Raw genomic sequence first — 23794 nt, forward strand, 5'->3', positions numbered from 1 at the left:
GATTTCCTTAAAGAGGCCCTTAAAGTACTCCCTCATGGGATCAGAGTTCATTAGACTATGACATTTCCCAAAAAAGGCATCCTCTGCCGAGGCCTTAGGCGCTGGAGTGGGCAGAGTCCTCTCATGAGGAACATAACCCCACGAACGTAGAGAGGAGGTCTGCCAAGAGGGCCCGCCACCAACCAGGTTTACATAGACCAATGGGGCAGATGTAGGAGGAAGCGAGACCGAATGTGGTGGCATCCGAGCACGCCAGTCATAGGAAGGGCGGAAGGGATTCACACTGTCGCGTGGATAAGGTTGTCCACCAAAAAGAAGGTTCCCAGCACGCGCTAACGATAGCGTGAGTGTCAGGGAAGAATCCAAAATGGCTGCCGTAGACCACGCAGGAACTCCTACCATTTTGTGAACATCCGAGGAGAACTGCGTCAAATGCGTAGGTGAGGCAGTTGACTTCACAGGTTGGTCAGGGGACTTGACTGAAATGTAAGCCTTGACACAAGGATCCTCGGCAGAGCCAGTACTATGGGGCCTTGGATGTTTACTGGACATCCTGTCGCTTGAATTAGCCTCCAAAGGAGGAACCTCAGCAACACCGGTTACAGAGGAGTTACGGTCAACAACCTCTCCCTGTGCCCCCTCAACAGAACCGGTACCTCTGCGAGCACGGGAAAGTTGAGGAATCCACCTCACAGACAAGACCTTTACAGGCTTCTCAGTTCTGTTGGTACACACCTTAGCCTCATTAAGAGGAACCTCGGAACAGAGTCCGGTCTTAATAGCTCCCTTAGTTCGGTACAGAAAGCCTCAACAGAGGCCTCAGGGCGCACCCCGGTGTCTGTGTGGGACGCTCCAGACAAGGAGACCTCGGAGCGAACTCCGGTACCCAACGCCTCAGCACGACTATGCTGGATATTAGCACATGAATGGTGAACCTCGGATCGTGATCCGGTATAGGCAGGCCCCTCGCAGAAACCCGCAGAGAAAACCCTGGTACGCCAATTAGGCCTGCGAGGCACCTCAGGGATAACCCTGGTAGCAGAGCTTTTGAAGCCCCTCCCAGACCTGGAGGACCCCGGGAAGGTGTGCCCCAGCCGGGGTGCCCTGAAAAGTAAAGAACTTACCGGGTGTCTCTTCTTTCCTTCAATGAAGAGTTGGAATTGTGATCGAGGAACCTTCTGGAAGATTTCCTCCCACCCACGAAGACGACATTGAAGTGCCAGGACCGAATGGGAGTCGCAAAAGAAACACAAGTCCAAAAGGTGATCCGGTCCCAGACACTCCAAGCAGAGAGAATGGATATCCGCCCTAGCAAAGCGACTCTCACGAGAAGAACAAGCAGCAAACCCCAGACGCTGCGGCATAGACAGAGGACTATGCGACCGCAGATCTGGAGCAGGAGAGAAGGACAACGGGAAAGAAAAAAGGTCTTCTTGGTGATACTAGTGTGTCCAGCCCCGATCGCGTGGAGAAAAGGACTGAAGGTCGATGCGCAGGGTGGAGCTAAGGAGGGCAGGGTTAAGGCCGCGTGAGGTACCCCGCGTAAAAAGAGAAGGACACATTTTTCAGTTTGATGCTTTTTTACAAAAAGTTCTCTGGTCCCGTCCCACAGGACAAAATGTCCCAAGAGTATGGAGGAAAGGGGATGGGACGTAGGAGCAACACAAAATAGCAATATCTAGAATAGGGACCTCTGGGCCAGTCCTCAGAAGCTAAATCCACTGATTTCAGGCTAACCACACAAAATACATGTGACTCAAAAAGGGGCAGCTAGTTACACACTCACAGGTATGCTGAAAACCTGCTATTACTGAGGGATGGAGACCCCTTATCTAGAACATGTGGTGCAGCAGAGGGAATAGTATGATGTGTGTTGTATCTCGAAAGGCCTCGGAAAGTGTATAGCATTGTTTAACACCTTCAGTCCTGATGCTTTTAACTCCAATGTTTTGGTAGTTTCACAAGTTCTCACTAGGTCACCTTGTATCTGTCAGGGATTACATTCCTAAATATAAAAAGAAAACCTACGTATATAGTCAGAAATATTGTTAATGCAGTCAGAAGTGTATGTGACCGAAATATAGTCTCACATTTCCAACAGCAAAATCTCATAATTGACAAGCGACAATCTGCTGAAATTAGGAAATTGGTTTTAGTGTTCAACCATTGTGGGGAGGGGCCCCTCTTATAATATGAATGGCAAGAGTGACCGTGAATCATTTTGCTGCCATGTTTTCAGTAGAGCCACATGTTTAGCTTCCTGGTTTTGGCGCACCCTGGAATAATATTAATTTCAGATGAAAATAATAAACAGCAGTGGGTCAGTTCACAAAAAGCTGCTGGGAGTAACTCTGGGTTACTTCTGGAGAGAGATTATTTGATTCAGACTGAACTCTGGTTTACTCTATTTCCATGAGGTTTTTCTATTGTGGGATTATGATTTGTTTGCAGATAATTTTCAGTAAAACTGCTTAGATTAAATATCTGACTGAGGTGGCAAGAAGCAAGGATATTATTTGGTGCAAAAGAATGAGTTGCTTAATTGGAAAATCCCTTGGACACTGGTGTTCTACATTTGACCTAAATTACAAAATGATGCAGTTGAACCGCCTTTCTAAAGCTTTTGACTATATAAACAGAAGCATGCCTACAAGTTACCAGTTACATCGTTTATCTGAGAGACAATATACACTTTCATCATGATCATATTGAGACCATGATGTGCGTTTACGGTATGTATGTATACCACAGTGAGGAGCACTAGAACTTATGTTATAAGCCTAGAAAGAAAATGGACCACACCAAGTGTGTGGTACTCAGAAATTGCTCTTCCAAAACAGACTTTTTCTTTTACATATAAGAATCAATTTTTCAAATCGAAGAAGTGACCGACAGGTTGGTGGCTGCTCCAAACTGCAAACCTTTATATGTCCTTTTTTGAAGAAAGAATATGTAAAACACAGAGAATAATTTCTCTGATGAAAACAGCCCGTGGAAAAGGTACAGGGATGATGTAGTGTTGCTCTAGACTATCAAAGTGGAATTAAAATGCTTCCATGCTTCTCTTCTTGTGAAAAATATGCCATTATATAAATCTTAACTGTATTTTATTTAAACTATTGCTTAATATGTTGTTGATATATGTATTATAGAATACAAATGTGATAAATATTGAAAACTGGAGAATTTGGGGGTATTGTAAAGTAATCAAAACGTCATAGCTAAATTTAATTACAAATTGAGATTTAAGCAGGTTTTTAGAAAAAAAGAAAGAAAAAAAAATTGGAATTAATAAATATACATCTTAATTGAACGTTGTCAATTAAGGAAGACACATTTTTGGAGACGTTATGTATTAAGTTATGTTACTGGGATTTAAACCATGCACGCTGCTATTTGCATTGCCTCCAGAAACGGTGTGTTAGTTCAATGGGGACAGAAAGAAAACGTAACATAGCTTTGCTGTTTTGTCAATGTGTGCCGACCAGAAGTGCCCTAGGGACTGTATGATGATTTGTTTCTACATGTTCTGTGTCGAGGGAGGAGCCTCATGTCCCCTTTGTGCTAAGATATATAACCTGTACTGGAACCAAGATGGCCACACAGTCCGATGTGCCGAGCCCCAGCACTTCAATTTCTTTAAAAAAGAGCAGCCGTGCCGTGTTTTGACCCACTGTAATTGTGTGAGCCTCCAGCTTTGTTGCAAGCCGCATGAGGTGGTTTGCAGCAGAGGGGAAGTTGGATTCCATGGCGCTCTGAAGATAGCGCAGATTCTCCTCAGCGGGAACAGTGGAGAGAGAGGCATCTGACGGCTGGGCCAGCAATCAGAGGCCGTGCGGCTGCCACCATCCTCCGGTTCTGGTGCAGGCTTCTAGGTGATCGGAGAAGCATACGGGTGAGCACTGACTGTTCATGGGAAGGAAGCTTTTGTCATGTGTTAACGGCGCACCATCCTCCGGTTCTGGTGCAGGCTTCTAGGTGATCGGAGAAGCATACGGGTGAGCACTGACTGTTCATGGGAAGGAAGCTTTTGTCATGTGTTAACGGCGATGAGGGCAGAGAGAGGCCGTGGTTGCAATCCGATCCCCAGCAGCAGCTCCTTTTCCCTTCAGGTGCCTCTGAAGTGACTGAAATTGTGGCGTCCATCTTGAATGGGGGGCTGGGAATATATTTCCAATGGACATTTGATTTGATGAGGGACCAGACTTGGGTTTTCTTACTAATGTCAGTCACAGCAGGGTCATCCTGCTACTTTTATACTTGGAGGTGGAATCCTTTTATATTTGAGGTTGCTTCATCTCGCCGGACATATGCTAATGTGGTTACTGCAGGGAAGGCACTCTTGTGGGGAAGCGGCATAAGTCTGAAAGTACCAGCTGTTGTTGAGCCCCTGTGGCCACGGGCAGCTGTTGCGCTCCGCCCCGACGCCGGAAATCGTTGCATCGGCTGGTCTGCCGGCAGTACTAACCATACTGCCGGCGTGGCCTACGTGAACCTCGGGATGAATGCCCTGCAGTCACTGACGTGTGGCGGCTCCTGGGGAGGCTGATACCCAGAAGCGGAAAAAGCTGCTTGAGAGAGGAACCGTCTCTGCAGCAGACCACAGTGACAGCAAGAAGCCTGCAACGATCCATTTGCATGAGCCCTAGATTTCAGGGGGGCAAAGTGTGCCGTACACCACTTCAAAGGGGAAGCAGTTGAATCTGGCCAGGAAGCCTGCACCAGAAACCCTAAATCACAGTCCAGGTGGTCTACTACAGCAGATAACAAGTGACACATAGCAGTACTTGTTTTGGCATAAATCCTTTGTAGCAGGGATCCTGCTCGGTTTCATATGAAAATAAAATGACTGATTCAGCAAGGATCAATTTAGGGGATTGAAATGACCACGAGCAGGGGATCCCTGTGGGAACTCTCCCCCATGAGCTACCCGGCATGATTGGAGGCGGGGTCCCTTCACCAGATCACAAGGAGAATCATGCATCAACAGCACCCTGAGGTTAAGAGTGACGCCCAGAAGGATTCCTCTCACTTTCCTTATATTCCACAGAAGGGCTCATCCCACCGAGTCACCTTCCTTCCTCTGTTGACCGCTTGTGAACCTGACTTGTCTGCATCTGTCTTGCTGCTAGGCCGCCTGGTGAGTTTGTCGTGCATTTGCAGTCTCTCTGTGCATCTCTCTGCTCTCTCCCTCCATGGTCCTTGCCATCTCTTCTATGTATTCTAACTGCTACTCTATCACCTATCCTACCTCTCTCTCAAAGTCCGGAAGGAAAAAAGTTCAAAAAGCTCTCCTGGTCTCCAATCCAGGCCGGCCCATCGCTGACATCTACGTCAATGCTTCTTCCAGGCAGACTGTCACAGACCTCCTCTTTGTCGCACCCTCTCTCAGGACCTATAGACTTCCCACATGGCCTCTGTCCTCTCCACGTTCTCTTTGTCGCTCATTAATGGTGGCACCAGATGGGAAGTACTCTTTGCATGCTTCTCATCCTCTAGGTGCATCATTAATGTCTATCAGAATGGCAATGCCATGGCCTAGTGCTCTCAGCCCAACCTCCTCCTTCTTGATTGGCATCTTTTGGCTCTCATCAGCTTGCTCCCTTCTCCTGTCACTCCTCCATCTGCCACCCCTCTTGCCCCTTCTTCAGCACTGATGGTCATACCACACCCCTGTAACCCCCTCTGAAGACCTTGAAAGGTGGCAACCAGCTTCACCTAGCTACCCTTAACTCTTGCGCTGCTGTTAAACACTCCTCTGATATCTGTCTCCTTCTTGAAGACTTTGACCTTGACGTTCGCGCTCTCACTGAGACGTGGTTCACTGACAGCTCTGTCACTGATTTTACATGTTCCTCCCTGAGGGCTACAAGACCCTCTCTAATCCTAGGCCTAACTGTTCTGGAGGTGGAGTGGACTTTATCTTCACTGAATGGGTCCCTGCTACTATCATTCCCACTCATACCTACTCTAACTCTGATTGCCTAGTCTGCACGCTTAGAGTCACGCCAGCCCTCTTGTTGACTCTCGCCACTCTCGGGAGGAAGGATAGCTCAGGGGCAAAGCGTTTGTCTTAGAAGCAAGACAACGCAGCGCAACACAGGTTTGAACCCTGATCTCCCACTTAGAAACCACTCGTTGGTATTAAGCCCGTTATAAATGAAACATTTTATTAAATTAAATCTACAGGACCCCTGGTCTGGTCTCCCTCTTCCTCTCAGAGTGGTCTGACCTCATCTCTTTTCTTCTTGCCTCCACCTCCAAGCTTCTCCTCCTCAGAGACTTCAATATTCACCTTGACTCTTCCATAGCCTCTGTGACTTTCTTTACCTCACCATTCATCCCTCCGGTCCGACCCACTCAGATAGACATACCTTGGATGCGCTCATCTCAGCAGACATCCCCATCTCCAACCCTCTCACCACGCCTCTCTCCTGGACTCACCCTGCTCTCCTGTCCTCTCACCTGGATCTCTTAGGTCCCCTGGCAAAGCCTCTGCCTGAACTGCCAGTCTCCTTCTCCGTCATTCGACCGATGAAGTGAGTGTCAGTTGCTGCTTCTGCTGCCACTTTCTTTCCCCCCACTCCTTCCACAGACTTGCACACTGACTCTGCCCTTGCTAATCTTCACCTCTCTATCACCAACACCCTGGTCATCCTTGCCCCAGTCATGAGGATCTGCATGAAGTCTGCCTCCAAGTGCAACACCTGTTATGACTCTGACCTAGCCTCTCTGAAAAGCAAGTGCAGAGTTGCTGAGCTGAAGTGGCGGGCATCAGGCACATCCTCTGACAGACTGGCCTGCCGCCTGCTCCAAAGGCAATAATGACTCTTCATCCGTTCGAAGAAGAGGGCCCATATCCAAGCCCGCATCTCAGGGGCCACTAACAACATGGGTGAACGGTTTAAAATCTGCAAGGTACTTGTCAATCCTACTGCAGTCTCGACTTCTCCCCTGCCATTGACCCTCTGTACTTCACTGACCACCCATTTCTTAACCAAAACTCAGGACAACCTGTCCTCACTCCCTCCCCGCCCTCCCCAGCTCTCAGGCACCCCTTGGTCCTCCTCTCCCCTTCCCTCCTACTATACTCTTGCTTGCCCATAGCACCGGATGAGGTCTCTAAACAAGTCCTCTCTATGAAAGTCTCCTCCAAACAGGTGCCCCCTGCTCCTCCAGAACTATCAAGGACACCATTGCCTCCCTTGCGCCAGCCTTGGCCGATTTCTGTAATCACTCCTTTGCCACTGGCTCCTTCCTGCTACCCCTCAAGCGCTCTCTTGTGCATCCTCTCCTCAAAAAGCCCTCTGCCGATCCCTCCTGCCCGGCTAACTACCGCCTGTAGCCTGGGACCCCACTACATCCAACTCTCTCTCCCTAAATACCTCCCAGCTAGAGCCCTTCATTCTTCTAGCTCCAACTCTCTGCAGATCAGATGCTTCTCGAAGCAGAGAGTGGAGGGTAGATCTCTCTCCACTGCCAAAACATCCCTCTGGAACTTCTCCCTGCCACCCTCAGTCTTGAGCAGGATCTCCTTAAGTTCTGGAATTTCCTCAAGACCCTCCTTTTCTCTTCTTCCTGCCCTCTTCCCCTCCCCTGCTAACACCCCCGTCTGCCGCAGTGACTGACTGCTTGGTTCCCTCAGAGTTCTACATGGCACCAGCCCCCCTCTGCCCAGCCCACCCCCTCTCCTTGCCCTTAGGATGTGGACGCCACTCCCAGCACCCCTTGCAATCCCTGGCACTTGCCCTCCTGGCTTCCACTTAGCACTCACCTAGCCCCGATGGCCCTCCCCCTCCTCCTCCTTCCCCTTTCACTTGCCTTCTCTCCTCTTTACCCTGCACTGCCCCTTCCCACCATAGCACTTTGCATTTCACGCAGACCGGCCTCCCCCCTTCTCCCTCGCACTTCTTGTTACTGCACTTGCGCAATCCGAATGTCACAAGGCCTAGTAGGACCGTTATTTTTATCTTTCTCACTTGTCCCCCCCCTTTGTCTTGTGGCACCTTGAAACAGCATTTGTTGTATATCCGCCTTAAAAAAATATCCAATCAATAAATAAATAAAACACTTCGGCCAGTGGTGTGGCATGTAAATTGGTTGCAGAGGTGTAGTGTTTTATTGTTTGATGGATGTTGTGAGAGCTATCTAGACTGTCATCTGTGAATTGCTTAGTTTGTATGCCTGTGAGGAGCCATGAAGCATTCTGGTGTAGGCTGGTCTCTTTGGAAGTGGGCATTGTGCAGTAACCAGTTTTGGATAAGTGTCGAGAACATGGGAGGAATCCACTGTTAGGCAGAATTATATGCAGTATCCTTTGGGAACACTACACACAATTAAGACTACAAGTGACAGTACAATTTCACCTTTGGTACAAGCCTGTACTACACAGATAGTGGTAGCAGTAGCGGAGATGCTAGGCTTATCTCAAGTGTAAGTGAGCAGTACAAATAGTTACACAAAGGACAGCAATTACTATGATTCAGGCAAACACTGACTCAAGGATTCTAAGTAAAAGAATATATATTTATTTACTCACAGTTGTATAACATTTCACTATTCTAAGCAAGGTCAAAATCACAATCATAAATACACCACTTCCCTTAAATTCCAGACAAATTAAGCTCACAACATGAAGTAGGAGCAAAATGGCACTCCAGCAATTTGAAACGGAAGGAAAGACAAAGGGCCTCATTACACAGACAGCGGTAACCATGGCGCTATTAGCGCCATGGTTACCACCGGTATTTTACCGAGTCCGCCATGGTGAATGGCGGAATTACCACCCTATTTCAAGGTGTGTGGGGGCGGTAATTCCCCATTCACCATGGCACTTCCCCATTCCCATTTTTGCCCCCATAGGGCTCAATGGGAATGGGGAAGGTGGTAATTACGGTACCGCAAATTGTGGTACCGTAATTACCTCCAAGGTCCCTTTGCGGGTTCCGTCCTTAACGGCTGGTAAAACCAGCCGTTAAGGTAGGGTCCCACAAAGGGACCTCGTAGTAAGGCGGTAAGGGTTTACCGGCACTGGTACCTTTACCGGTACCGGTAAACCCTTACTGCCATCTGTGTAATGAGGCCCAAAGTTATCAGCAATTAGGCAAAACCAACAGGTAAGTATTCTGAGCAGCTGAACAAGAGATACGACAGTAAGGAGATCAGCTAGAAAAAGCTTAGGGCCAAAGTCAATAGGTCAAACGTCTTTTGCTCAAGATCACACAGTTCAGGGTAGTTTTCGGTAAAGTTTGTGGCACAGATTCCGGACGAGGTTGGTTGGTAGAAAAGGTAGTTCAAAGAGAAGAGAATGACAAGCCCTCGGATTGGAGAAAGATTTCAAACACCCTCACCACGGCTGAGCGAAACGCACAACCGGATTTGCACAGTACCTTAAAACGGAGAGGGGGCTGCAGCTGAGGCAGACGTTCCTGGTAGTTCCTGCAGGCTCACGGTTCCTGAAGCGACTGTCGGACTGATCAGAAGTAGGAAGACTGGAGGCTCCTGCACTACCCAGGGAAGAAAGCAGCAGCAGCGCCAAACAACAAATAAAATGTGCGCTCCTTAAAACCCAAGCAGGGTCCAACCTTCCTGGCTATCTGGCCCACTGTAGCTCTGTACAGCGAATTCGACCAGAGGAGGGGTCATTGCTTGTAGTTTGTGCAAACTGGTTGGTTCCACCAGCTCAAGGGAAGAAGTTTCCTGGAGGATCTTCTCTGTCGTCGGATTTGGAGAGTCAGACCTGCAGCAGGGCTTCACCGGGCGGTTCAGTCGTTGTAGGTGTCCTCTTCTTCTAGTTCCTCGTTGGTTCTTTCATTCCAGTGGCGACTCTGCTCTTCCAGTCCCAGAGACATGCTTTTTATGCAGTTTTCCCCCACTCATACAGCCTGGCTGTCAATCACACAGCAGGGTGGCTGGCCTGGCAAGGCCAGTCCCCTTAGCCAATAATACAAGATTGTGACTTGGGTTACCAAGGGAACCCATGGCAGGGATCCGAAGATCCCTCCCTCACATCCTGCCTAACTAGACTATCAGGCGCCTTAAGGAGGGCTTCTGTGCAGAAGCCCGCGAAAAGACAGCGAACAAAGGAGTCATCCCCGGTTTGGCGTGTAGAGAAAAACACGAGAAAGACTTTAACAAAAAGAAATGGCGACTAAACCCAGCCAGAACCCAAATAAAACATATATGGTCAATCAGGTTTTATGTCCGAGGCTAATATAGCAGCCTAAAACATTATCACGTTAAGTAAGATAACCGCCGTAGAAAAAATAGGATAGATACCACTGCCACCAGCCAAGTCTTAATTTTAAGGGAGCGAAACAAGGCTCCAAGAGGCACAGACAAAAAGGGGTAAGAGTTAACCCTTTCCAATACTCCATGTAAGATGGGGTGTACTGGGTCTGTGGTTTAAAGTGACTATATAAAGTTAATGGCAACTTCACCTGTTTCTGAGGGACAGTAGTCAGCCCTAGAAAAATTGAGTCAAATGGGAAGTCTCAAAGACAACCCTGTGTCACTGCACTGAAGGTGCTGTGTAACACACACAAAAAGTGGTGCACATGGAGTAGGTGAGGCTCCAGTGCCCAAGATCACACATAAAGTAGAAATACACATAGCAAAACACATGTAAGAGTGGGAAAAAAGGCTCACACTCTTACCAGGTGAAAAAAGAAATCCTAGAAATCCAGCAATGCTGCTGGGGGACTCTTTAGGTAAGGGAATCAACCATTTATGAGAATTCTCCCTAACATCCACATACTACACCAGGACAAACTATGTATTTTGCTTTTTAGCAAGGAAATCAATGGAGACTGTGAGACGGTGAGGGATTTGGACATCCGCAAAGGGAGTGTGCCCTCGCCTGGTGTTTTTTGTAATGTTTTTTTAGGAAATGGAGTGATGGGTGATCCACCTTTGAAACTGTGTGGGGCTAATCCACACACATTTCTAATCCTCGCCACACAACAAACACATAGTACAGTGTAGGGCTCAGTTAACCACAGAGACACTTTGATCTACAACAGACAGGAAGATGGGTGGGACTTAGGAGTACATGTTGTGACCTCTTACCTTTCCTGTTGCAAAGCACTCTTGTCCTGACCTCACGCATAACAGAAGATTGTTGGTGAGGACACCGGATTTGTTCCTTAAGGTAGGCTTAGCCTGCAACAATCACTGGTGCCCATTTGTCTTTAAAAGAGGGCTGATCCCCTGACTTAGCAGATCAGCTGACAACTTAGAAAGGAGTAAGAAGGACTCATTTGGACCCTAGCTGAAAGTACAGTCTGCCTTACATATTCCGCCAGTGAAGGAAGGCCAGGGTTTCCAAGAGGGAAGCAAGATCCCTCCCCTAAACATCTCCCAGGGGACAGAGAGAGATAACGGAACCAAAGGACCTACAGCAGCTCCAGAGCTGGTACCCAGCTAGCACACAGCGTGCACTGCTAGGTTCTGCCAGCAAGCTTTATAGGTGGGAAGTGCCAGAGAGTCTCTGAAAAAAGGACCAGGCCTTTGCGTGCAAACACTTTCCTCAGCTTTGGGATCTTCTGCCTTAAAGGATGACACAAGCCCTGCGAAGAAGCTAGGAGTGCCACAACAAGCATCACCCAGCGTCCATATTTTAAGGAAACTTTCGAGGCAGTCGAGCTCTCGAACTGCGATCCGCTGCACCAATGACTGCTGTCATGCTGCAGTCACTAAAGCTGTCCGAGACGCCTGGACCAGCATTCCAGATATGCCAACCAGCACAGAGACATTGCTTCTTGACCCTGAGCCGGGTGTAGGCCAGCCTGCAGCTGTGTGTCCAACCTCACTTGCCAAACCGCCTAATGCCTGATTCCCGCACCTGTCTTCCATCTTGAACTCTGTTGCAGGAGCTGCAAAGCGCCCTGGAACTGACTAGATGCTGTCGAGCATCAAGATCATCTCAAGCACTAGGTACATTGGGGTTTTGTCCCCCTGGTCCTTCTCGGAAGGCCCCTAGTGACATTTACGACCCCTTGTTCCCTTGGTGCTGAAAGCAAATAACCTTGAACAGTTAAGACTGATTGCTTCACCGACTACCCTCCTCTCAGTATCCAGAGTGCATCCCTTTCCTTGGTGAAACTGTCTGTCCTCTGTGTTCCTTTACAGGGTGTGCTGTATTTTGTAGTGTGCTAGAACTGTCTGTTGTAATAATAATGAAGTAGATATTTGTATACAAGCTTGACTGGACAGTCCCATTTATCCGTGGGTAAAAATTGCATTTTCGCTTTGTTGCAACTAACCAACTAACCAATGATCCACGACCTTGCAGAGATAGTACTTCTGTTTCGTCCACATGACCAAAAATTGGACAAGGAGGTTTATAATTTACTTGTGTTCCAATCTTTTCGGATCATTTCTGCTGTACTAGAGGTGTGGGGCTGATTGATGGTTTATATACCAATATTAATCCCTTTACCACTAGTGCCCCGGAAGTTGATTCGTCACATTGGTAGCAAGCGGTCGGATCAGCTGTAGCCTTGCGCACAGCTTAGTCACCCAATTATAAAAGTACTGTTGCAGGCAATGTTTAGTCACTGCTAGGTACTAGTAATAGTGATGGAGCGTGACATGGAGACTGAAAATGGCATGACCAAGGGTGTCCTGCCCGTCTTACGTCAAGAGAGGGGACTTCCCCACAGCACTAAGGTTAATAAATCTGAGTTGCTGACCAGCCTCCAAGCTTGGGTAGAACCGAGGACAGTTGGGGAGAAGACCCCAGGGGACGGGCTAGGCCCCGTGCAACCGAAACGGACAAGACGTTACGGAGGGGGAAAATGACGAGGACGACCGCATGAGCAGTGTTTCTCACCAATCGTCCCGCTGGGGGGCAAGTGTGTTTTCTCAACACTCAAGAGTGTCAGTGAGGACAGGGGCTAGTGCGGCATCCCACAGGTCCCAGTGCCCGGGATAAGCCCCAATGGCACATCCCCAAAGACTTAGTGCAGGGTTATGAAGTGGCGAAGGACATTTTTGACTGGTTTGAAGCGCTCAAGCTGGCTTTCCAGCTACAGGAGGTGGATGAGGTACTGTGGGGTGCAGCCCTGATGAGTCGTTTACTGACACCAGGGACTGATGCAATTCTTCAGTTAACTCCTGAGGAAAGGCTTGTTTATGAGAGCATGAAGGCAGCCCTCATCAGTAAGTTCTGTTAAACCCCAGAATAGTATCTCAGAGCTTCAGAGAGCTTGGAAAGTAAAGTGGGCAGACAGTTGAAGCGTTCATACACTTCTCGTTGATATATCTGAATGGATTGGTGGCTGGTAACAAAGTTGACACATTTAAAGGGATGTACAATTTGATTGCGTGTGAGCATGTATTGAAAAATTGTGAGGTTGAGGTACACCAGCATCTTGTGGACAAGACTATCACAGACCCTAGGGAGCTTGCAAAGTCTGCTGACAGGTTTGTGACTACTCGAGCTCAGAAAAAGGCTTAGGCGAGCACATCCAAATCGGAATAGAAATCGGCGGACAACAAAACTAACAAGGATGGGAAGGACAAAGGTCCAACCCAATCCCATTCAAAGTCAGGTCCCCAAAAGAATGATGGGAAATCCCAAACCTCTAATTCAGTCATGCACACTGACAAGAAGAGTGTAGGCACCTCTAACACTGGGACACCTACGTTCTCACCACCCAAAGGTTGTTTTGTGTCTAAGGAGCTGGGCCAAAGGAAAGGGGATCCTGCTTGCAAGGGCTTACCCAAGCAAGCCATAGTGAATGTTGGACTTGTGGAAGAGGCCATCATTATTGTGGGCCACTTAGAGGAGGACTTCCCAATAGGCCAGCGAGTGGCCGAATGTGGATTGGTTACAATGAGTGGGATCGGAACCAGGTCTCTAGAAGAGATCCCAGTTCCCAATAATACTCAACTCTATCTACAACATGTGTATATCAATGGACACAAAACTTCTGCAGTCCGAGACATCGTGGCTAGCGTAACTGCTGTCACCTGGCAGTGGGTACCGCCAGGCCAGTATATTGATGGGCCTGATTGTAGCATAAGTTGGTTTGATGGAAAGAGTAAGTGCCCGTTGGTGATAGTAGAGTTGAGCTAGCGAGGTGAAACGACCCAGCACTGTGTAGCGGTGATAAACTCCATCTCTGTCCCATGTTTGTTGGGTAATGATCTTCCTGATCCCGAGATAGTCACAGCGGCTACCCGATCGATGGACGGCCAAAGAGATCACCAGATTGAACACTCTCAGAGCCTTAGGGCTTTGAATACTTCCAGAGGGCTTGTTGGAATGGCCGGCGTGGCCGGTAGCCACTAATCCAGTTCCAGAGACTACTTAGCTGCCTAGTCCTGTGGGAGAGTGGCTAGTAGCCACTGAGGGCCCTACTTTGGTAGCAGGGGGCTCAGTGACTTCAGAGGTACCAGGCACAGCACAGGAACCTGAGGTGGAAGACCAGGTGGGCGCAGATCTGAAGGGCCTGCACAAGCTGGTTGAGTTTGCATCAGCTGGGGGCCCAGGTCAGACTGACTTATTCACATCCCAGAAAGAGTGTCCCACTCTGGCGGGTCTGCGGAAGTAGGCGGAGGAGCAGGCTAAGGGCGAGGCCCCTTTCAAAGTGTACTGGAAGGATGGACTCCTGTACAGTGAGCCAAAGACTCTTAGGGCGAGGGCACCAGGAGGTTGGTGATTCACCAATGCCACAGAAAGTTCCTTTTGGATTTGGCTCACCAAATTCCTTTAGCGGGTCGCTTGGGAGTGACTAAGACATCAGACTGGTGTCTGCACACTTTTACTGCCCGCAGTTCGGCGTAAACGTTAAGGAATTTGTCTGGTCCTGCCCGACTTGTCAAGCTTCTGGCAAGTCAGGTGGTGCCACAAACGCCCCCTTAATTACACTACCTGTGGTTGGGCAACCTTTTGAGAGAATAGGCATGGATATTGTGAGTCCTTTGGATCCTCAAAGCATCTCAGGGAACAGATACATTTTGGTGGTGGTAGACCACGCCACAAGACACCCTGAGGTTGTCCCTCTGAGGAGCATCAAAGCCCATGTGGTTGTGGAGGCTCTGATTGGGATATTCTCCTTTGTTGGATTCCCCAAAGAAGTAGTTTCTGACAGGGGATTTATTTTTTATTTTTATTTATTCATATTTGTAGAGAGCACAGCAGCCCATGGGCATTGTGGCGCTTGTTACAGAAAATGATCATCACTTAGTTACATGTAGGAGAAACATACAAGCATAGTTACTGTGCATTTATCATAAAACAGTTCATGATATGTATAAAGGGTGGAAGGGTGAGGAAAGGGACAGTAGCGGTCGGTTATTTGAAGACAGCAGTTTTAAGGTTTTTTCAAAAGGATGAGAGAGAGGTTTCTGCTCTAAATGCGTTGGGGAGCGCATTCCAGAGCTTCGGAGTTAAGTATGGGAAGCCTATCCCTCCCACCTTGGCCCTGTTGATGCGCGGTACAATGAGTTGGTTGGTGTAGTTTGTTCTAGGAGGCCTGCTTGAGGTGGATCTGGATAGGGTGTCTGAGAGGTAGGGCGGTGCTGTGAGGTTAATGCATTTGTGAGTGTCGTGAGAATTTTAAATGTGATGCGGTCTTTAACTGGGAGCCAGTGGACAGATTTTCTAACTTGAGAGATGTGGTCCCTTTTTGGAATGCTTAAGGCAGCTCTTAGTGAGTTATTTTGGGTGATTTGGAGTCTGTTTAGATTTTTTATGGAAGTGCCGGCTAGGAGCGTGTTGCAATAGTCGAGCTTCGCTCCTATGGTGGCTCTGGCTATTGAGAGTCAATTTTCCTTAGTAAGGAAAGGTTTTATCGCATTAATGAGTTTGGTAGTTAGAGCGGAGGCAGAGGCGATAGTGCTGACTTCAGGGGAGTTGCTAGGTCTGGAAAAGACCCGGGGCTAAGCTGATGTCTGAACTGTTGGGACTGGGGGCTAGCTAGTCTTTTGGCTGTAGGTCCTGAGATTCTATCCGGGGCTACAACCAAAAGATCAGGGGCTATAGCCCCCTTAGCCCCCCCCCTAGCAACGCCCCTGGCTGACTTGCTTCTTCATGGACAAGGTAGCATCAATTTGGACCCCTAAAGTTTTAACTGAGGATAAGACTGGATGATGCAGTTGTCAATGTTGAAGTTAGAGTAAAGATTGTCTAGCTTGGCTAGAATGGCCTTTTGAACAAGAATGAGAATCTCTGTCTTGTCCCCGTTAAGGCATAGGCCATTTGTGGCCATCCATGCTTGGATAGTGGAGTAGATTTGCCTGAGAGAGAGCTGTATTGGTGATAAGAGCCGGTTAAAGGGAGGAGCACTTGGGTGTCATCAGCATAGTTTGTGTATGCAATCCCAAGTGCATCCAGTTTATCAAAAAGGGGCTTTGTGAAGAGATTGTATAGCATAGGAGCCATACAGGAACCCTGTGGGACACCACAGTGGATGATGGTGGGAGCTGCATTAGCTGTGTTAGAGAAAACTTTCATTGCTCTTCCTTCTAAGAAGGAGGTGAACCAGGAGGCTGCTTGGTCGGAAAAGTGCGCTGCATGCGTGAGGTGTGTGGTGAGAGTTTTATGATCCACAAGATCGAACACCACTGAGAGGTCAAGGAGGTGGAGGGCAGGCTTGCCAGTGTCGAGGATTTTGGTGATTTGTTTCTTTAGATCCAACAGGGTGGTTTCGGTTCCTTGCCCTTTGCGGAATTCGACTGTCTTTTCCCTAGGATGGAGTTGGTTTCTAGGTAGAGTTGCGGACGCACCCAAGCCTCTTGAGGCTTGCTTGGACAGTGCATGTTTTAAAGGAGGAATTGATTAAGGTGGTCAGGGGTGGAGCCAGTGACTCAGCACATTCCTTGATGATTTTAGGGGGGCATATATCGCCCTTGCATTGCGATGGTTTCAAGTGTTTGAGGATGTCTATGACTTCTGATTCGGAGATGTCTTTAAAAGTGAATTTAGGGAAGTTGATACTTTGGCTATGTGCGGGGTCTGTGATGGCTGGTTCTGGTTTAGTAAGGCATTGTGGTGGTCTAGAATTTTGTTTTGTAGGAGGTCTATTTTTTTAGCATGGCCGCTTGAATGCTAGTGCACCAAGCTTCATCTTTGACGATCTCGTCAGTGGAGATTGGAGGATTTGTAAGTTTGTTAAAGATCGTAAAGAGTTCTTTAGTTTGGGAGCTGGCTTCAGTTATTCGGCGATTGTACGCTTCCGATTTGGCATTGAATATTGCATCTTTGTATTTTTTGGCCGTAGTTTTCAAATTTTCTTTAGCGGTGCCACAAGGGTTTGCCTGCCATTTTTAAAGCACTTGGCGTTTGTTATTGCGTAAGGTTTGGAGGTCTACAGTGAACCACGAGTTTGAGTGGAATTACTTATTTTCTTACTTGTTTTCAAGAGGGGCAATGGTATTAATTGCGTGGGTAAGGGTGTCCTTAAATATATCCACTACAATGTTAGGGTCTTGCGAAAACGGAGGTGCTAGGTAGGCATGGTGTGTCGAGATAAGGTCAGAGGTTGTCCACAGTTAACTTTTATGAGCTTCTAGCTAAGGTGTCATTAGCATGAGTAGAGTTTTTTGTATAGGGCGCTGTGGGGATGGTGAATTGTATACAGCTATGGTCTGTCCAGGGGTAGACCGTGTTAGAAGTGATAGAGGGGTCAGAGTTGTGGTCGACCAGCCAGTCCAAAGTTTGGACTTTTGAGTGGGTGGGGGTCGTGATTTTCTGGGAGAATCTCAAGTCTGTGAGGTCTTTAGTGAGTGAGATAGCTGCTTTATCGTTGGGGTCATTGCATCTTAAGTTAAGGTCTCCAAAGAGTAGGGTTTTCGTAGTTTTTTAAAATAGTTTCACTGAGTAAGTGGGTGATGTGTCCTTGGAAGTCTGCAGGCAGTCCTGGGGGCCGGTAAATAACATGAATATTGATGGTGCTTTAAGGTGAGAGTGATAGTTTGGCTGATAGGATGTCTGTGTTACCCTCCCAGGGGTGGGGTATATGTCTAAGGCGTAGGGCATTTTGAAGATTAGAGCTACCCTCCCTCCTATTTTATGGGGTCTATCTTGTCTGAGAATAGAGTAATCTGCAGGTAGGGCTAGGGTTATGGTCGGACCTGAGGCCTTGTGAAGCCACGTTTCAGTGATGAACAATATGTCTAGGTCCTGGCTAGAGATGAGGTCATTGATTTCAAGAGCATGGGTGGTAAGAGAACGGACATTGAGCAGAGGACATTTGTAATTCGATGTAGAGTTCATTGTGTGTGGTTGTGCTTGTTTATCTACTTTAGGTGTAGAGTTAAGTGACTTCGTCGGGTTGCGGGTGGTCTTAATTTTAGATGGTAGAGTGGTGCTGGAGTTGGGGTTTGGGCAAGCCATGGTGAGAAGTGTTATGTCTAAAGGGGGTGCGCGTACTCAGTCTGAGGTTTCTACATGCTACATGTGTGGGAAGGGCAGTGATGAGCATAGGTAGTGTGCGTGTTCTGAGTCTGGTGAGTCTGGAGTGGCAATTGGTTATGTAAGAGAATGGTTACATAGTGTAATGAGTGGGCTCGTAGGGCCTGAGAATCTGAGTCATGGTGCGATTGGATAAGCTGGCCGTATCTAGGCAGTTGGATGTATGCAACTTGGCATAGAGCAGTATAATGTTCAGGACGAGTAATGTGCCTAGAGTGCTAAGGTAGTGGAATGTGGTACACATACTGAAACGGAGGTGTCGAGCTACCAGTTAAGCTGTGGCGAAGTAGGATTGGTCAGAGACAATTAGGCTGTTTCAAGCAGAATTGGAAGATAAGAGGCTATTTCAAAACACCTTACATCAGTGGCAGATAGGCAATTTCAAGATACATAGATCAGTGGCAGATTGGCTATTTCAAGACACATAGCTCAGTGGCAGATAGGCTATTTCAAAACACCTTAGATCAGTGGCAGATAGGCTATTTCAAGACACATAGATCAGTGGCAGATAGGCTATTTCAACACACGAATGGTGGTTGAGAGTTAGGCTATTTCTGATAACGTTTGGCAATAGACATTATTGGCTGGTACAATCTGCAATACTAAAATGCTAGTTATTTCAGTAATGGTATAGAAACAGATACAAACAGATGCAAACTCTTCGGGATAGGTTGTCGGAGAGGAGGCATGCAGATATCATGCGTACCAGCAATCGGCAGTACAGTGGGAGAGAGCAGTATAGAATGAACATGGTATAATGTTGCAAAGTATTTGAGTATATAGTTCAGCGTGAGAAGGTCGAGAGAGCGCTTCGAGCTTGTGGTGAATTAGTGAGTAAGCAAGTTCAGATTAAGTTGTTGGACGCTCTACTTACAACAGTTTATACATGCATGCCACCAACAGCTTGGAAGTACAGCGAGCCGTGGCAAACCGTGGTGAAAAGGGGAAACAGGAAGGGGCTTTACTGTTGTGGGCCTTCTTGGAGAGGGCCGGCTTCTGCCTAAAGAAGGTGGCACGGCGCAAATCAAATCAGTGGTGGGGTGTATGAGACTGCCTCACCTGCAGTGGTATGAAGAGCGCTTCCAAACGACTGCTCCTGCAGCACTGTGGATGGGTGCACGGCTGCTCCTGCAGTCCGTGTTGGCATCGTATCAGCAGGTCAGAGTATTAAAAACAGATGTGGCTTGATGCGAGGTGGGCTCCTGCCCACTCGAGAGTTGTGGCTGCAATGGGAGTAGGGGGCAAACAGGAAGGGGCCTTACTGTCGTGGGCCTTCCTGGAGAGGACCGGCTTCCACCTGCCAGCGGTCTTCTGGGGGAAATATGAATGTGTTGCTAGGCAACGTGTGGATTAAAAATGGCAGCGGCCATTTTGTCAGGCACTCCTTCGCTCTGCCTGCAGGGAAGATCAAACTTCATATCAGCATATATGAAGGCCATGTGGGAAGAGTGCGGAGTCACCTACCGGTTCTCTACATCCTTCCATCCACAAACCAATGGGCTTGTTGAGGGGTTCAAAAAGACCCTGAAAGGCAGGATAGGTGGCTTGGAAGAGCACCTGAGAAGAAAATGAAATATTCTCCTGCCATGCCTTCTGTTCGCCTACAGGGAGGTGCCAGAGAATGGAGTAGGGTTTAGCCCCTTTGAGCTTCTGTTTGGACACCCTGTATGAGGTCACCCCAGTCTAGTGATAGAGCAAACCCTCATCCCTTAAACGAAATGTTATGGACTGTGCACTCGACCTTCGGTCTAGAATGGCAGAAGGCCACAGTGAAAGTCTATTCTCCAGGACAGTGGGTGTGGATTATGGAGCCTGTCAAACCCAGTGCCCTTCTGGACAAGTGGACCGGGCCTTACTGTGTGCTGGAAAAGGTCACTGAGATGAATTATCTCATTAACGTGAAAGGACCTAGACAGATGTGCAGGGCCTTTCACGTCAACCGGCTAAAGCCCCCGTATAGCCGGGATGACTTGGTCATGGCATTAGTGACTGGTGCAGAGACTGAGGAGGAGACCGATCCCCTCCCAGACCTCTTGCACACTGAAGCCACAGATGCATCATTTGAAGGTGTCAACCTTGCAACGGACCTGCCAGAACAGCAACTGACAGATTGTCGCTGTTTACTGGGATAGTTTGCCGGTCTGTTTTCACTGACTCCTGGTCGCACAAATTGGTGCACCCATGATGTGGACACTGGAGAGAGTAATCCGGTGAGGAGTACGATTCACCGGATGTCAGATAAGGTCTAGGACACCATCAAGGAGGAAGTTTCCAAGATGTTGTCCCTAGGAGTGATTGAGCCATCCCACAGCCACTGGGCTAGTCCAGCGGTACTGGTCCCTTAAAAGACCAGTGGTAGGAAGACTGAAGTTTGCTTTTGTGTGGACTACAGAGGGCTCAATTCTGTCATAAAGACAGATGCTCACCCCATTCCTCGGCCAGATGAGCTCATTGACAAGCTCAGCGCTGCCAAGTACATGAGTACCTTTGACCTCACGGCAGGTTATTGGCCGGTCAGCTTGACAGATGGAGCGAAAGGGAGGTCAGAATTCTCAACCCCGGAAGGACATTATCAGTTAACTGTGATGCCCCTGTGATTGAAGAATGCACCTGCTGCTTTTCAATGGATGGTTAACCAGGTTTTTTTCTGGTCTGGAAAACTTTTGTGTTGCCTATTTAGATCACATTGCTGTGTTCAGCCACACCTGAGAGCATCATTTATTCCACCTCAAACAAGTGCTTCGGGCGCTGCAGAATGCAGGTCTGACTATCAAGGCCACGAAGTGCCAGATAGTGCAGGGTACTGTGACTTTCCTAGGAAACCTGGTCGATGGAGGTAAGAAACAACCTCTCGAAGTGAAGGTACAGACTATGAAGGAGTGGGACATCCCCACCGCACAGACGCAGGTGAGAGTCTTTCTATGTCTCACAAAGTACTATTGGTCATTCATCAGGGGCTATGGCGCCATGCCTCTGAATGATGTAACCTCCAAGAAGATGCTGAAGAAGGTAACTTGGACCCGCGCCTGTTAAACCTTCTTTTAGGATTTAAAGGATGGATTGTGCAGGGCCCCAGTTCTGAAAATGCCAGATTAAGGTCAGGAATTCATGATCCAGACAGATGCCTGTGATTTTGGGATTGGATCAGTGTTAGCGCAGCTGAACTCTGAAGGGTAGAGCAACCTGTTGCCTACATTAGCAAGCGGTTGACAAAAAGGGAAAGGAACTGGGCTGTCATAGAAAAAGAGGCGTATGCGGTCGTGTGGGCCATAAAAAAGCTGAAACCCTACATCTTTGGGTCTCACTTTACGATCCAGATGGACCACAGGCCTCTGCGATGGTTAATGGCCATGCAAGGAGAGAAACCTAAGCTTTTGTGCTGGGCCATATCCCTACAGGGATTAGATATGGACATCCAGCACAAGCCAGGCTCCCAGCATGGAAATACAGAAGGCCTCAGCCGGTACTTTCACCTTGATGACGGACCAGGCCCTCAGTAGGGTGTTGGTACACATGTTGAGGCTTGGGGGCATGGGAGGAATTCGGCCATACGCACAGAGAGTGTGCACTCGCCTGTTTTTTTTTTGGATGATTTTTTAGGAAATGGAATGATGAGAGATCAACCTCTGATACTATGGGGGGCTAATCCACACACATTTTCTAATGCTTACTGCACAACAAACACATAGGGCCTCATTCCAATTCCGGCAGACTCAGGATAATTTACCGGCGCCTGACCTACTGGTGCCACTGAGCTATTCCAAGTCCGGCGGCCAGGAAGTCAGGCGCCAGTAAAATGTTGTTCTCCATTACCATAGAGTCCCATAGGACCCCGTGGGAGTGGGGTGCACGGAAGTACCGGCACCGTTGGTATGAGTGCCAGTGCATCTGTGACGGTCTGCCTACCGTGGCCGCTGTGCCCGGCAGGGTCAGACCTGTTGGGCACAGCAGATCTGGCAGGCAGACCTGTAGTATGCTGGTCTGGAAACAACGGTGCCTGTAAGCTTACCGGCACCGTTGTTCAGGACCGGCATACTTATAATGAGAACCATAGTCCAGTGTACTCTGGGGAACACAGCCTACAGGCGCAGTCCTCCATGTCACATTTATCTGACAGGTGACAGCGAGGGGTGCATGAAAACATCCAGAGGAGAAGGACAACACCTTTCTCCTCCCATGGCCAGCCTAATTAAATATTAAAGGCTCCATGGTTCCACCCTGTTCTATTGTCTACGTGTTGTGTGGTGGCAGCGCGTTGGTGGTAGATCTCTTTCTTCGGCTAGGGCTTCCCTCTGGAACATCCTCACTGAAACTTGAGGAGAACCACCTCTGGTTCCGGAAGCACCTCAAAACCTTCCTCTTTGCTTCTGCTTTCTCTCCTCCTCTCCCCTGTTGAATTCCTGGCTGAAACTGTACTGGTTAACTGGCCACCCTCTGATCTCGGGCCCAGGTTCCCTCCCCCGCCAATTACACAACTGCACTGCCTCCCTGGCATCCCACCGCAAATGGGCACTGTTTCTGTACCCCTACAGTCCCCCAATAGCACTTTACACCTTATGTCAGCACTTACCCTTGCACTTGCCACCAGCTGACCATACTTCTCTTATTTTTTTTAAATGTATTCTTATCCCATGTACTGCACTACAAAAAACCCTGCCCATTCCGCACTTTTCCCCTTCCCCTGCACTTGCGCAATCAGAATGACACTTGGTCTAGGTGGATCGCTGTCTCGGTCTTCCCTCTGTTCCTTCTCCCTTGCCGCGTCGCGCCTTGAAACACTTGTGTATAGGCGCGCTATAAATGCCATATCATATCATACTGATGAGAATTAATTGAAGCAGGCCTGCGAATAGGCCTGGCCACAGAATTTAACAATGGGCAGGAAAACTAACACCTCTTTCATATGCAATGTGTCACCTTGAAGCTAGCTCCCACCCCTCTGTCCAAAGGGCAGTAAATGTCATGTCTGAGACAACTGTTTACAGTAGGCAAATACCCTTTCAGAGGGATGACGCATGTGATTTGAGGGAGACAAGTCTGTTCTCACCACAAACTTCAAGGGAGACCTGTGCTTTGTTTTAAGAGCCAAAGAGGGCTCAGTTAACCAGAGAGACACTTTTATCTACAACAGACAGGAAGATGGGTGGGACTTAGAAGTACATGTTGTCACCTCTTTCTTGTTGCATAGCACTCTGGTCCTGACCTCACGCATAACAGAAGATTGTTGGTGGGGACCCCGGATGGGTTCCTGAAGGTAGGTTTAGCCTGCACCAATCACTGGGGCCCATTTATCTTTAAAAGAGGGCTGATCCACTGACTTAGCAGATCATGCAACGACTTTGAAAGGAGTAAGAAGAAGGACTCATTTGGATA

The sequence above is a fragment of the Ambystoma mexicanum genome, chromosome 9 (assembly GCF_040938575.1).
Source record: "Ambystoma mexicanum isolate Mex_15411 chromosome 9, UKY_AmexF1_1, whole genome shotgun sequence".
NCBI lineage: Eukaryota > Metazoa > Chordata > Amphibia > Caudata > Ambystomatidae > Ambystoma > Ambystoma mexicanum.